This window comes from Lygodium microphyllum, chromosome 29, assembly GCF_053477565.2.
Source record: "Lygodium microphyllum isolate KBCC chromosome 29, Lygodium_microphyllum_v1.1.10, whole genome shotgun sequence".
NCBI lineage: Eukaryota > Viridiplantae > Streptophyta > Polypodiopsida > Schizaeales > Lygodiaceae > Lygodium > Lygodium microphyllum.
Window position 1 is genome coordinate 52,953,871 of NC_141163.1, and position 15,548 is coordinate 52,969,418.

At 40.9% G+C, this 15,548-nt stretch overlaps 1 protein-coding gene and 1 pseudogene across 5 annotated transcripts in view; both read left to right on the forward strand.

Annotated features, from left to right (window-relative positions):
- The window catches only part of SCY2 (SecY protein transport family protein), a 133,418-nt gene that overhangs the window by 27,636 nt on the left and 90,234 nt on the right, over positions 1–15,548 (forward strand). The window lies entirely within an intron of this gene.
- Positions 5,383–6,455, forward strand: LOC148010629 (uncharacterized; annotated as a pseudogene).

Genomic DNA, 15,548 nt, shown 5'->3' on the forward strand with positions numbered 1-15,548 from the left:
TTCCTGCCCCTTGAACCAAGTTCCTACCACTGAGATCTGTGATTTCCAGCAAAGCATCACACTAAATCAGCAAGCAAGAAGAAGATCAAGCATCGACATCCAACATTGAGCTCCAAGATACTCATGCAGTGTTGTTAAACACTAATCACCTTGTGTCTCTTGACACATTGAAATACATCTCTTTTGTTGGCTGATTTGCTGCTGATAAAAAATGACAGAAATGGAACAAATAGCAAAGTTCAATGGAAAAGGCTTCCATGCTTGGAAGATAAAGACCATGTACCACCTCATGAGGAAAGGCCTCTGGGATCTCTTTGAAGATGATGAAGGTGATGCAGATGGAGGGAAAGAAGATTCAAAAAGTGGGATCATTGCAGTGGCTCGACCAAAAACCAAAGAATAGAAGAAGATGAATAATAAGGCACTAAGCATCATTGCGAGGGGACTAAGTGATGATATGCTACATCATATCTTTGGCATTAGAGACGCTAGAACTGCTGGGAGGAACTTGACAAGATCTTTGGTATCCAAGCAAAGAATTCAAAGGTAAAATTACTCATGGAGTTTTATAAATTGGAAATAAAAGATAGTGCTTCCATGACCATACACATTAACAAGTTTAAGAGCCTAAAAACCTAGCTTGCAATTCTTAAGAAGAATATTGATGAAGATGAAGCAATAGCTGTATTGCTTGCAAGTGTAAATAAGGATCCATATAAGAATCTTGTGTCCACCCTAAGTAATGTTCCAAGTTGCTCACCTAAAGATATCGAGCATTCACTACTTGATGAAGAAAGCAAAGTTAAAAGCAAGGATGCAAGGAACACACAACCAACAACAGTCTCTTGTACACCAAGGGCACTTATGGAGCAAAAGACTGTGGTTGAGGACTCAACACCAACAACAACAAGGATCGGATTGTATGTCATTTCTATGGGAAGAATGGCCATATAGCCTGTGAATGTTTCCACAAGAAAAGAGCACAACAGATGCAACATGATCACCATCAGAACCAGTTCATGAATGAAGAAGAAGAAGAAGAAGAAGATGCTTGCGCTACCATCAACAACTCTGATAGATTGTTGTAAATAATTTTCATTGTATCTTTCATATGTTTTTCTCATAGTGGATTGCTTTGTAAAAGTCCTTGCCAAAGATGTAGTCTCAAGCTTTAACTTGACTAGGTTGTCTATGAGCTAGTCTCTCGGGCCATGCCACCATGTAGGGGGGGACAAAAGCCAGCAAGTGTAGGGACTCATCATTTGAGGAGGGATGTTGAGAAATAGAAAAATGATGTATGCTCTAGGAAGAGATGTCCAGAATCCCATATTCACAGTGAGGAGAGTGGAATAACCTAACTTCTATAAAGCATTATACTTGACTATCACTTTCATAATGATGAATACAATATCATGATGCTTTCCTCTTTTAGTTAGTGTCATTGTCATTGTTAGTCTAATAGACAAGATTGTCTTTATGAGTCCAAGCTTCCATCTTGGAATTTAATTTACTTCTGTAACAATCGTCTACTCATTGTCCATGTCAACATGAATTTAGTCTTGACCTTTCAACCTCTATAGCTCTTGCCATGCTCTAGATCCAACATTTACATACATGTCAGTTGCCTGGGGCCTACTAAGTCCTGCAAAGATAGATGAAATTGACAATGGACTTTTTGTTTTTTGTTTGTTTTTAAATTAAAAAAAAGACTTTTGGTGTAATTTGTTCAAAAGATTTAGCATTAAGTGATGGTTTCAAATAAGTTTTCGTCCCATTGAGTCATTGTGTCCAAACTAGGGGAAAAGAAGGATGGATAGCCCCACTACCTTCATAAAACAAGCAAAAGAATCCCACATACTACTAGGGTAAGTGTTTAGAGACTTCTAAGGGTATGTATGTATGAATCATATGAAGAATATGTGGAGAGAAAGACAAGATGGGTAAGCAAGTAAGACAAGTAAAGCCAGCATGCAAGCATATGAAAAAATTGCATTTGGAGATTACCATGTGCAATGCGATGATTATGGTGGATCCAAAGTCGACCACTCCAAGGGTGACATAAAGGGGATAAATGCACATAGATGCATATTTACATGAAGATAATGCCAATACATGGGGTAATGCAAAGGACGATGTAATTATTCATGCTCATGTAAAATGCGATGCAACGGTGCCACTTGGACAGTGCCCTCACAAGGGAATTGTTAACTTGTCCAAGTACCCTTTTTACAATCATGTCATGCTGACAATGTGGATGAAGTTGCAAATGTTCATAATATACAATACAAAATAAATGAAGATTTGAAAATAAAAAACTGTAAGTATCGTCATTGTCACTATTAAGAGAAGCAAGCTACCCCCTCTCAAATTGGAAGGAGAAGTGAGAAGGAAGCACTCTCTCCTTGTCAATCGAAAGAAGTAGAGGAGGGTGTGCTCAAGCCGATCCGTAGTAGAAGATACTGTAGAACCATGTTGTTGACCGCCTTGGTCGAAATATCCGCAAAATTGTCACTAGACGGCACAAACTCTAGGCATTTGGTGCCTTACTCAACCTGCTCTCTGGTGAAGTAGTAGTGAACCGTCACGTGCCGTGTTTGAGGGGGGATGATAGATTGCCTGCTAGGGCAACGGTACTCTGGTTGTCGTAGAGGGGCTAGGAAGTTTCTTAGATAGATGGCCTTGGTAGTGCCATTGAAGAGAGCCTGATACTCTACCTCGGTCGTGGAAGCCGCCACCGTCTCCTGCTTATAGCTAGCCCAGGAAATGGGTGCCACGCCCAAGTGTAGAGATTGCTTCCATTGGAACGCTGGGTGTCAAGATTACTCGCTCAGTTAGAATTAGTATACTCGTGTAAGCATAAGCCATGACCATAAGTTAGTCCATAAAGTATATATACACCTTAAATATCTTAATACACGAAGATAAGCAATCCAATGAGACATTCTAGATGCATAAAAATACTGACTAAGCAAATTAACTGAGAATGCAAAATGTGGCCTAGTATAAATGTGACATTAAATGTGACATTAAGATGTGATATTAAAGGAAATGTGACCTTAATGTCACATTAATGTCACATCTTAATGTCGCATTAATGTCACAATAAATCAACTAAAGTAATTTCCCTACAATAGAATGATAGATATGAGCATCAAAAGACTGATCCGAGATATCCTCGTGTAGATGGACAATGGGATCTAGAGGCATAGCTATTGCCTATTTCTAATCAGTGCAATACTAGTTCACTAGTTATAGGGCGTACTTTTGTTGGGACAAAAAGATACTTCTCTCGAACTAACCATCTCCATTCCCAAGAAATAAGACAATAAACCTAAGTCAGCCATCTCAAATGTAGAATAAAGCTGTGCCTTAATTTCAGCTAGAGTGGCACAAGCTAAGCCAATGAGTAATATATCATCAATATAGAGCATGATATAGTTGACCCTGTGTGCTAGTGATGCACACATATAATTTGGATCATAGGGGGTAGAATGGTATCCATGAGTTCGTAAGTACTTGTCCATCCTATGGTACCAAGACCTCAATGCTTGCTTCCATAAAAAGCTTTCTAGAAGCAAAATATCTTGTTAGTCCGGTCAGCGGAAGAAAAACCGGGAGGCTGCTTTAGACTTTCTCCTCCGAATAATCATTCAGAAATGCACTTTTGATGTCTATCTGATAGATCAACCAACTGTTGTAGGCGACAGACCCAACCGACATATGAAATAATGTCAACAGAGTGGTAGGTATAAAGGTTTATTCATAGTCAATGCTATTCTTTTGCCTGAAACCTTGCACTACAAGGTGAGCCTTGTATTTGTCTAAAGTGCAATTAGCCTTTAGCTTGGGCCTAAAAATCCACTTCGCCTCGATGACCCGTTTGTGATGAGGACGATCCACCAATGTCCAAGTCCTATTGCGATCAATACTATCTAATTCCTTCTCCATAGCCTCATGCCACACAGGATTCTAGAGAGCCTCTTGCCAATTGTTTGGCTCAGAATGTGCGATGTAATCAGCTGTAAACAACGATGCATATGAAGCTTGAGGGGTGAGCCGAGCAAACCTTCTAGGGTCCTCAGGAGTGAAATTAGGTAGAAGGATCCCTGGATCCCACATGGTTTGTTGGTATGAGTGAGGTAACGGGTCTTGCAGAGGAGTCTAGGGAGTTGGAAGTATCTGTAGGAAGGTTAGGACTGGGCACTAGACCCGGCTGAATAGGTATGATCTCAAATGATCTGAGCGAAGGTGAGGACGAAGGGTTTAGTGCAAAGGACTGCACTATGTCCCTCTCATCAAAGACGACATCCCTCCTAACAATCATCGTGTTTGTCCAAGGATTGAACAAACGATAGGTTTTCACTTTGGAAAAACAGTCCACAAAGAACGAGAGATATGCTCAAGGAGTGGGCTTTCATATCTTGTCATTAGGAGTGTGCGTATAAGCATGACTACGGAAAACTTTGAAGTGAGAAATAACACGCCAAGAGTCAAAAAATGCCTCATATGGAGTCTTTTTAGGGATTGCCGTAGTCGGCGGGGATCGATTTTGGTTGTACATTGAAGAGTTAATAGTCTCGACCCAAAGGCGCTTAGGGAGCTTTGTTGTGAAGAGCATAATGTGTGCCATTTTCAGGACTGTCTAGTTCCTATATTCTACGATTCCATTCTGTGCGAGGGAGTTGATAGAGGTGAGTTGATGTGCACTACCTTACTCTTGTACAAACTCAGAGAACTCGTGAGAGGTAAAATCGCCACCAGAATCACTCCTCATATTATTTACACGACAGTCTGTGAACCAACAGTTCCCAAGCATTGAAATAAGTGAAAGCATCGGACTTGTGCTTTAGGAAGTATACCCATATGTATCCAAAGAAATCATCCACTATGAAAAAGAAGTATAGTGTGTCATTTAAGGTAGCAGTGGATGTGGGATCACAAAGATCTACATGAAAGAGCCTAAGGCCTTAGGCTTAGCAACACAAGTGATAGACTCTTAGGGAAAGTATGTACAATGTTGTTTACCTAGTTGACATGCTTTATAGACCTCTCGAGATTGTTTTAGGCATGGAAGGCCCTCAACCATTCCTTGATGCAATAGCTTATAAAGAGAGTCATTGCCAGGATGTCCTAAGCAAAAATGTCATAGACACTCAGAGTCAGTGGGCTTCCGTGTGGTGGCCAAAGCGTGGAAGCAATGGAACTCCGAATCATCAACAGTCCGCTCGGTAAGCAAGTGTGTCATGTTGCAAAGGCCATTAGATTGGGCCTTGCTGCGAGCTATCATTAAATTTGTGCGAGAGTCTAGGACCTTGAGTGTGTTCGTGTTGAAGAAAATTGCTCTCCCCAATTGGCAAAGCTGCTAAACAGACAATAGATATGATGAGAAGAGAAGAGGATGATTTGCTGGTATTCCGCAATCATTCTCTTCATTTTGGCCAACCCACAGCTAGCTTCAAGAGACAGCTTCAGCTTATCTCTTGGTGGGAGAAATACGGCAATTGTGCTTCTACTTTGGTATGTGAATGGTGCCTTTTATATTTTGAATCTTGATTATCTAATGCATTATGCAACCTACATAACAAGTTTTATAATCTATTGCCCACTCAAATGTTGATTTTGCAGCATGCATATTAGCAATTGCCAATTATTTAACCTTAATCTCTTAAATTTGAATAGAAACGCATTGCCCTTGGAGTCCTCTCGCAAGATTGTAGTTCTGGGCCTGCTGAGAGGAACTGGAGCACATGGGCCTTCTTTCACACCAAAAAGAAAAACAAGCTCACAACTGGCCAGCTAGAGCGTTTAGTGTTTTGCCATTGTAATCTCCAGCTTCTTGAGAGGATTGGTCTATCCTCTGAGCCTTCATAGCTAAATTGGTAATGATTAGTATTATGTATAATTAACTTTTTAACCTTGGGTCCTTGACACTTGACATTGCTAATTTGCTTGTGTTCTTGACACTTGACATTTCTAATTTTCTTGGAAGTTGGATTGTAAATTGTGATATGTATGAAATTGAACTTATTGAATCTCGTCTCATATAATATATCTTTGTCTCGTTCACCCTTACAGGTGAATGTTGACGAGATTGATATAGAGAAGGTGCGTGACATTGCAGATACCACAGGAGGAGCGGGATATCTACTCCATGCTCTATGAGGAGCTATTGGCACAGATGCATGAGACTTGTGGAAAAAGGAGGGTTAGAGTGAGGGCCACACGTGGTCGTGCATCACAGAGAGAGTCAGAGCCAGAGTTTGAGGATGAGGTTGAGGTTGCTTCATCAACTTCTCGATCAGGGTCCTCGGAGTGAAATGAGGAGATTGTGTATAGATCCTCAGAGTTCGGATGAGTCATGAGTCATGACTCGTGATATACAGGAGTCAGTTTAGCAGTGCAGAGTTCACACTAGAGTTGCTAGTTGTTCATTGATGTTGATACTTATAGCCTCACTGGACTTTGGAGTTTTGATAGATTATTCACATGACATAGTTACTATTATTGTATCTTGATTCCACTTGTTATGCATCTTGATTCTTGTTGCATTGTTCTTGATGTCAATCTTCATTACTCTTTAGATCATAGATTATTCATGTCACATGAGTCATAAATTCTAATTCATTTTGTTGCCTTAAGTTTTGAAAATTGAGTCTTAATTGTGTTAAGCTCTCTTGAGTTTCAACCATTGAGTCCTCAGTCTTGACTCCTCAATCTTCACTCGTGAGTCATGACTCGTAACCTTTGAAATGTGTAATGAATCATGATTTCAATCATATGATATAAAGACTCAAAGTTTTGTATGAAATTCGGGTACATGTTATTGTAGGCATCGATACATTTATATACCCACATAATATTGTATTTTTTAAAGTGTACAATTCGGAATGCCATCTCCGTGTTTCCAAAATTTGGCGGAAACTCCGAAACTCCGATTTTTCCCGTTTTCGTTTCCCCCGTTTCCGAAACTCCCTTGTACTATGCTAAAGAGACGATGTGGGCCTTTTCAGACCAGTCAAACAAACCCTCTAGAGTTGAGTGGTTCGCCAACAATAATGATTGACTGGTGGCAGTGTGGGTTTGGTCTTGGCATTGCTCCTGCTGAGGGTTGGCACCACGCTCCTTCTCCTGTTGGGGTTATTAGATTGGAGTGTGGGGGTTTGATTCATGGATTTGTGCTGTGTGCCTCTTGCCTTAGATCAACACTCGTCGTCATAATGGCTAGCCTTTTGACAATGTTAACAATACCTTTTTTTAAAAAGGTATATTCTACCATCTAGGTTTAAGTATAGATTGAGTGCTTGCCAAGGATTCACAGTCTTGTTTTGATTTTGATTTTGATTTGAGTTTTGTTTGCCCTTGCTCTATTGCTCCCTCGAGAAGATATAACTAGAGTCTCCTCGATTGAGGACGTGTTATGAAATTGATCGAACAACTATGCATAACGCAATAGATGACACTCAAGCTTAAAAAATGTTGGCAATCTGAGGCTGTGAAATCACTTGCTACACAAAATAAAAATATTTTCTTAGCAGCTTATTAAGAACAAGGTAACTTGATCGTTAGAGGACTTAGGAGCCCTAGTGGTTAAACTCGGTAAGTAGAGGCTGATACTGAGCCAACTTGACTTTCAAGTCATCCTTGTATATGATTTTGAAGTTTTGGAGCTCATTTGGAGCTCATGATCCAAAGTGATACAATGGGTCCTATCACAAACTATGTAGCTGTGTTAAGTGTTTCCAACGCTTGGATGCTAAGTTGAATTGCTGAAGCTAAGAGTGAAACTTGAGTAATAAGCCTTGCATAAGCTCGACGATAGCTGAGGTATTATGAGTCTTCCATGAGCGGATGATCTCATATGGAACAAGTGCGGGATCAGGTTGGGGTTTCAACCCTTGCTTTAAATTCCATAGGTTCTGAGAGTCTAAGACATTTCTCATCAAATTTGACCAAGTGGTGTAGTTTGACCCATTGAAATGAGTCGTCATTAAAGGCATGCTTGGTAGATGAAGAGCTAGAACCATTAGGTGTCTTGGAAGATGGGTAGATGGGATAAGATGGTGGTGGTAGGGGTGGATAAAAAGGACGAGGAAGTTAAAGGTAGATAGATAGAAATAGGTTGTTGATATCCAATGAGTGTCAATTGATGCAAAGGTATCAAAATGGACATAGGTCCATATGATACCATATGTGTAGGTGGAGGCATTGGGATATGATAGCCGTGTCTAAATGTTAGCTAGGGCACAAGATAATGATCAGATGGTCCACTAGGTAATGCCATAGAGGCAAATTGCGATACCAAATGATCCACACTCAAGTATGGTTGGGATACACTCCTAGAGGGATAACCCGAAAGTGTATGTGTGGGAGGTCGAGCCTACATCACATATACACCACCTGGATACAGGTATGTAGAGCTCCTAAAGGCTTTGTCTAAATGTGCAGAATCCCTTGGTGTGGTGTGTGGTGGATAATGTGGTGCACTTAATGGAAGCCCCCTCTCCCTTGCTCCTCCTCCTCCTCTTTTTTCAAACTTCTTTTACTTCTTAACTTCTTTGCGAATTCCTATTTCGCATTACCTTATCATGGCACCACATCTATTTTGGAGGCATGTCAATCCAATCAAGGGATGCAAGGGTCCTCAAAGTCGGATAAGGAGATAGTGCACGGATCCTCAGAATCTAAATGAGTCATGGCCCATCGACTCTAGAGATTAGACTCATGATATCTTAGGAGTCAAGAGTCAGTTTAGCATTGCAGTTGCTAGTTATCAGTCACCAATGGCATTACACATGTCACATGCACACGATATCATGATCGCTCATTGGTGTTGATAGTTATTACTCAGTAGTTACACTAATTATTCACATCACACACTTACATGCATATTAATTTTACTTATTATGCATCTTGGTTCCACCGTTTTTGATATCAATCTTTAGATGGTTCGTGAGTCATAAATTATAATATATTTTGTTGTTTAAAGTTTTCAAAATTGTGTCTTAACTATGTTAAATTGTCTTAATTATTGAGTCTTCACTTGTGACACATGCAATGAATTATGATTTTAATCATATGACATGAAGACTCAAAAGTTTTGTATAAAATTTGAATGCATGTTGTTGTAGGATTGATATATTTACATATCCATGCAATAACATATTTATTTTAGTGTACAATCCGAAGCGCCGTTTTCCTATTTCCAAAATTTGGCCGAAACTCTAAAACTTCGGTTTTTCTCCGTTTTTGTTTTCCGCATTTTTGAAACTCCCCCGTACAATGGTGATGTGTAATCGAGCAAGGTTCTTCTTGTAGATGGCTGTTCCGTAGTAGAGATTTCGAAGGTCGTGCAAGATCATTAGTTCTGTGTACCGAATCTAAAGGAGAAAACTTAGGATTACCTTAAACCTTTTGTTGAGCCCTATGCATAAGGGTTAGATCATATTCAACAACAAAAATTTGATATGGTCTGTGGACTCCATGGTAGTCCGATAGTTCTTTGCCCATGTTAGATTAGGCAGTAGTAAGCTGAGAGACCCACTCTTGATCGTCTTTGTCTATGTTTGGCTGTGGAGACTGGAGTTGTGTTGTGAATGTGTTTGAAACATAGCAGTGGGAAATGTTCCTTTACATGACTGGAAAGGCCGAAACGTATGGAAGACTCGAAACGCATTTCCTTGTGGGAAACGTTTCTCCTTTGGGAAAATGGCTGCCGCGTGGCATTGCCCCTTGGGAAAACGTTTTGGTTCGTCTCATTTCCCAATAAGCTTGAAAAGTTTTTAGTAAAATGTATATTCTTTACACTTTAAATGTAACATTATTAATCGTCATGTTCTTTACGCTTGTTCAGCATAGCGTTAGTAATCGTCATGTTTTACACTTTAAACATAGTGTTTAAAGCATTATTAATCTCATGTTCTTTGTGCTTTTTAATTGTCATGTTCTTTAAGTGTTATTAGTGTTTGATTGTTAAATATTCGATGTTTTAATGTAGCCTTTTCTTTAAAACTCGTAATGTTAAATATTTAATATTTAAATATTAAATGCTTTTTTGATTAAGATTAAATCATTAAATATTTAATGTTTAATTATTTAAAATAATTAAGCTTAGAGTAATTTCTATTTGTTTCAAGTGTCTTCCTTAATAAGGAGGATGAGAATGAAGAGGATTTGCCTTCAGCACGATTGAAGACTGTGAGATGGATGAGGAAGAGGGAGTTATCAACATATTAATGATATGCCAAAATTCTTGTATGCATCAAAAAGCTCCTTTGAGCTTATGTCTTTTATGGAACTCTTTAAAAGCTTGGAAATTAGAAAGCTTTGATTTTGAGTATGAAACTTGTATTCTAAGTTTTAGCTTCTAAGCACCTAGACTCTAAGCTCATCTCGCCCTCCTCCCCTCCCCCCCAAATGGACGCCGGACCAGATGATGTGGCATTTCCGTTTGCCCTTCCTTGAAATTTGACGTTTTTGTTTTTATTTCCGTTTTTTCATTTTTCTCAGCTATGGTTCAAAGTCATCTGACCCTTTTGTTATTTCCGCTTTTGCCAATGAGCTTTCTGATCAAAGGTCAAGGTTTCTTAGAGAGTACCTAGCTCTAATACCATGTGAAGAAATGCTCTAAACGTAGAAAATACAAAACCAATCGTACGACAAAGCACAGATTGATAAACACAGAACACGGTGTCGTGATGTTATAAGGATACAGTGTGAAAAAGTATGGAATGCATCATCATCCGACTTTTTTATTGATCTAGAGAGTCAATGTAATCTGAGTCATTAGTATTAGTGTGAGGTGCATGGATTATCCGAAAATACTAGATTTTTGGATAATTTTAGTCTATTTTTGATATTATTTATTGTAACAATCCGAAAAAGTTAGAAAAAGCTTCTAGATTAGGATGGCATGCAAAAAGCTAGTTGCTTTTTCAGCAAGTTAGGAAATTTTTCATAAAAAGACAGATTGACGAAATCGCACGGGTGGCCATCGCTGTGAAGAGACTGAAAACTTAGATTGAACGGAAAGAAGAAGGAGTGATCTGGGAGATCCGTGAGTAGGTGTCCTGAGGTTTTACCCCCCTTTCAGAGCCAACGGAGCCATCAGATTTGGATTCTGAGCAGCGCTCTAGGAGATCTAATGCGTGGAGATTACTTCTGAGTAGTGCGAAGATTCCAGGTTTTTTCAATATATATTGATTCAATTCATTGTGATTTGTTTTTGTAGTGTTTACTACTTGGGTATTCTCTATCTTCTCTTTCATCTCCTATCTCTACTTCCTTCTACTTCTGATCCCCGGTGGATTCGATCTTTCGACAAAAACTCCTCCGACATTGGTTAATCCAACGTGAAAGGTCGTCACAGAAGAAGGAAAGATAAGATGAGAGAACAGAACCTTCGAATACAATCTCCAGTGATGTTTTGCAACAGTTGGTACAAAATATGAATATGCTTATGTAGGTACAACAACAACAACAGGTGATGCAAGCTTCAGCTCAAATAAAAAGTGTTGTGATGAATGCTTTGCAAGCAGTTGAGCATGAGGTGAAGTTATTCAATGGCAGGAATGTATCTGCATATGTACATACCTATGCTCAGAAGATGGAATTCTTTGGAGTGGCTCAATCTGCATGGAGCTGGTATTTTGTACGTGTTACTATTCATGAACTGAAAGCACGGATTACTGAATTATACTTGCAGGATGTGTCAGATGGGAGAGGATCGAGGTGCAGCTGAAGTGCAGTAGACAGTGTGAGAGTGAGAGACAGAGTTGAGCACGACACCCAATGCAATAGTACTGAATAGAGTGTAAGCTGAAAGTACAAATGATAACCCTTATACCTTAGGGTTATAAGGGGCTGTTCACACCCGAACACAGTAAGTGCCCGTAAGTGTGCACCACAAGCACATACAAAATAGTACACATAATCTGGGGGAAAAAACCTCTCCTACCGAGAGTAAAAAGTGCCCCAGTGTCCTAGTGATCACCCGCACACTCCCATATGAGCGTAGGCGTAAGTAAGGCGTGTGAGATACCCAACAAACCCCCCTGGAGTGAAGAGTGATCAAGTATACAAGGATCATCCGCCACCAAAGGGCGTCAAATTCAAAGCATCGCGAAATGCTTCAAATTTGTCTCGTGGAAGAGCTTTGGTGAAGATGTCTGCCACATTGCTGGTGGTAGGACAGTAGACAAGGCTGATATCACCTGCATGTAGCCTCTCTCTGACAAAGTGGTAGTGAATCTCTATGTGTTTCGTGCTAGCATGAAACACAGGGTTCCGTGCCACTGCAATGGCACTCTGACTGTCAGTATATAAAGGAGTAGGCTCCGTAACAGATACATCCAAATCAGCAAGTAAGCGTCTAAGCCATACGCACTCAACTGCAGTAGTGAAGGCTGCCTTGTACTCAGCTTCACATGACGACGTGGCAACAGTGGATTGTTTCTTGCTAAGCCAAGAAATGCATGACGAGCCAAGAAAGAAACAATTGCCACTAGTGGAGTGACGAGTATCAAAATCACCAGCCCAATCAGAGTCACTGTAAGCATGTAACTGCAGTGGTCCCCCCTTGGCATAAAGCAATCCAAGAGCTCTAGTACCCTGCAAGTAACGAAACACACGCTTCACAGCTTGCCAATGCGACATACGAGGCTGATGCATGTACCTGCTCAAAACTGAAACGGCAAACTGTATGTCTGGCCGAGTGTGGCATAGATAGATGAGACATCCCACTGCTGGAGCATAAGTATGGATATCAAACAAATCACTGTCATCATGTAATGACAGTTTGAGCCCAGGTTCCATGGGTGTACAAACTGGCTTGCAATCCTGTAAGCCAAACTTCTCAAGAAGTTGCCCAATGTACCTTGACTGACATAATCCAATGCCTCTAGCATCATGTACAAACTGGATGCCCAAGTAATAGTGCAAAATACCCAAGTCAGACATGTCAAAAGTTTGCTGTAAATTATTTTTGAATGCTGAAATCTGATCAGCACGTGTTCCAGTGAGCAAAAGGTCGTCTACATATAGACACAAAATCAGCATGGATCCCCCCTCTTTATGTACATAAAGGGTAGACTCAGATGGGCTGTTTACAAACCCCTGACTAAGCAAGAAAGCATCTATCTTTGCGTACCAAGCTCGTGGAGCTTGTTTCAAACCATATAGAGCTTTTTTCAGCTTGCATACTAAATTTTCTGAGCCTTCAACTGCAAAACCAATGGGCTGCTGTACATACACTTCTTCCTGAAGTTCCCCATGTAAGAATGCAGTCTTTATATCCAGCTGATGCACTTTCCAACCAAAATGTGCAGCCAAGGCAATCATAGACCGAATGGTCGTCATACGGGAGGTAGGAGCAAAGGTCTCCTCATAGTCAATGCCCTTTTTCTGTGCGTAGCCTTTAGCTACCAGCCGTGCCTTGTACTTATCTATGGATCCATCTGCATTCCTTTTCAATTTGTAGACCCATTTCGTACCAATGGCACGCTTGCCAACTGGCAAAGACACCAAATCCCAAGTATGATTCTTATGAATAGAATCCAATTCAGCTTGCATGGCTGCCATCCAATGCACACTATGTCGTGCATCCTCAAAACATTTAGGCTCCTCATTATCATGAGTACATGCTGCCATAACAAACTCCATGGAATGTGCTGAATCATGCAGTCGAGTTTGCCTTCGAGTACGACCAGCCAAGGGTGTTTCCAAATGACTATCTCTCATAGTCTGCGTGTACCATCTAGGCACCTGTCTTGCTTCCTGACTGTGTACAAGTTCCTGCTGAATTTCAGTTTCAGCAATGTGCTGATTTACTGCATGTTCCATAGGAGCAGCTGGCTGAACATTAGGTTCATTTGCTGAAGTACCAGCTGAATCACCAAATGTGATGGGCAGCAGCCCTTCAAAGACATCACGGGCAGCCTGATATGTATCAAAACCAGCCAAGGATAATTCTGATTTTTCATCAAATACAACATCCCTGCTGACAAAAACCTTCTTGGTCACGGGATCATAGAGTCTGTAGCCTTTGCTTTCGCTGCTATATCCCATAAAGATGCATTTTACAGCCTTGTTGTCCAACTTCTTTCGAAGTACCTGTGGAATATGGGCATATGCAAGACACCCAAAAGTACGGAAGTGGCCAACAGAAGGTTTGCGGCTGTGCCAAGCCTCAAAAGGTGTGACGGTTTTCAAGGCCTTGGTAGGGCATCTGTTCAAAATGTGGCAAGCGCACATGACGGCTTCCATCCAAAAACTATGAGGCAAACTCTTTGCCTTCAGCATACATCTGGCCATCTCCATGAGTGACCAATTTTTCCTCTCTGCTACCCCATTTTGCTGTGGAGTATATGCAGTAGTGTACTGATGGATAATGCCCTTCTGCTGCAAATAAGAATTCAGCATAGAGGACATGTATTCCCCCCCTCGGTCCGAACGGAGAGTCTTAATCTTGCAACCAGACTGAGTTTCCACAAGTGCACTGAAAGCCAAAAATGCATCATACACTTCAGACTTCTTTTTCAAGCAGTAGACCCAGCACAAACGTGTAAAGTCATCAATAAATGTTACAAAATAGTAACAACCACCCAATGACTGTGTCTGCATGGGCCCACAAACATCCGAATGCACAAGCTGCAATCTGGCTGTTGCTCTAAAAGCAACATCACGGGGAAAAGAGAAACGATGCATTTTCCCCAAAATGCAACCCTCGCATAAATGCTCAGGAGGTCTCTCCAAGAGAGGTAATCCATCCAACATCTGAGTACGCTGTAATAGCATCAAGCTGCCATAGTTTACATGCCCCAAACGAGCATGCCATAACTCTGCCTCTAACATAGCAGGAGTAAGAGTGGATGTCAAATATGCAGACTGATCTACCGAAAGAGCATCCAACTCATATAACCCATGACACAGAGAACCTGTCAAGACCAATGTCATGTGTTCCTTGTCACGGACCATGCAACGGTCATCATCAAAGGTGACCTGCAAACCACAACGTGCCATAGAAGAAATGGAAAGCAGATTCTTCTTAATGCCAGGCACATACAAAGCATCCTGTAGGCGGAGAATAGAGCCATCAATGGCTGTAAGCTGAATCTCCCCAATACCACGAACAGGGTATGATGCATTATTAGCACACTGAACAGACTTCCCAACGGGAGGTGCACCAAGAGAAGCAAACAAATCTCTACGAGATGTGATATGCCGTGAAGCACCACTGTCAAAGAACCAAGTGTCAGCATCTTCTGTAGAGCTAAATGCTCTATCAGCCCAAGAGACATCATAACTGCAAGTGTAAAAACAATAGTCCCTGTCTGCAACAAAGGACGCGGACTCACTAGCAGTGGAAGGAGCTGCAGAAACAGACATCCCTGACTCCTTCTTCTTCTCTTTGGCGATGCGCTTCTTGCACTCAGTGATATAGTGGCCAGGCTTCTTGCAGTAATGGCATTTTCCTTTCTTGGCTTGCGTGCCCCCCTGTTTCTGACTTGTCTGTGAAGTGTTACTACTACCAGAACTCTGCGAAGCATTTTTCC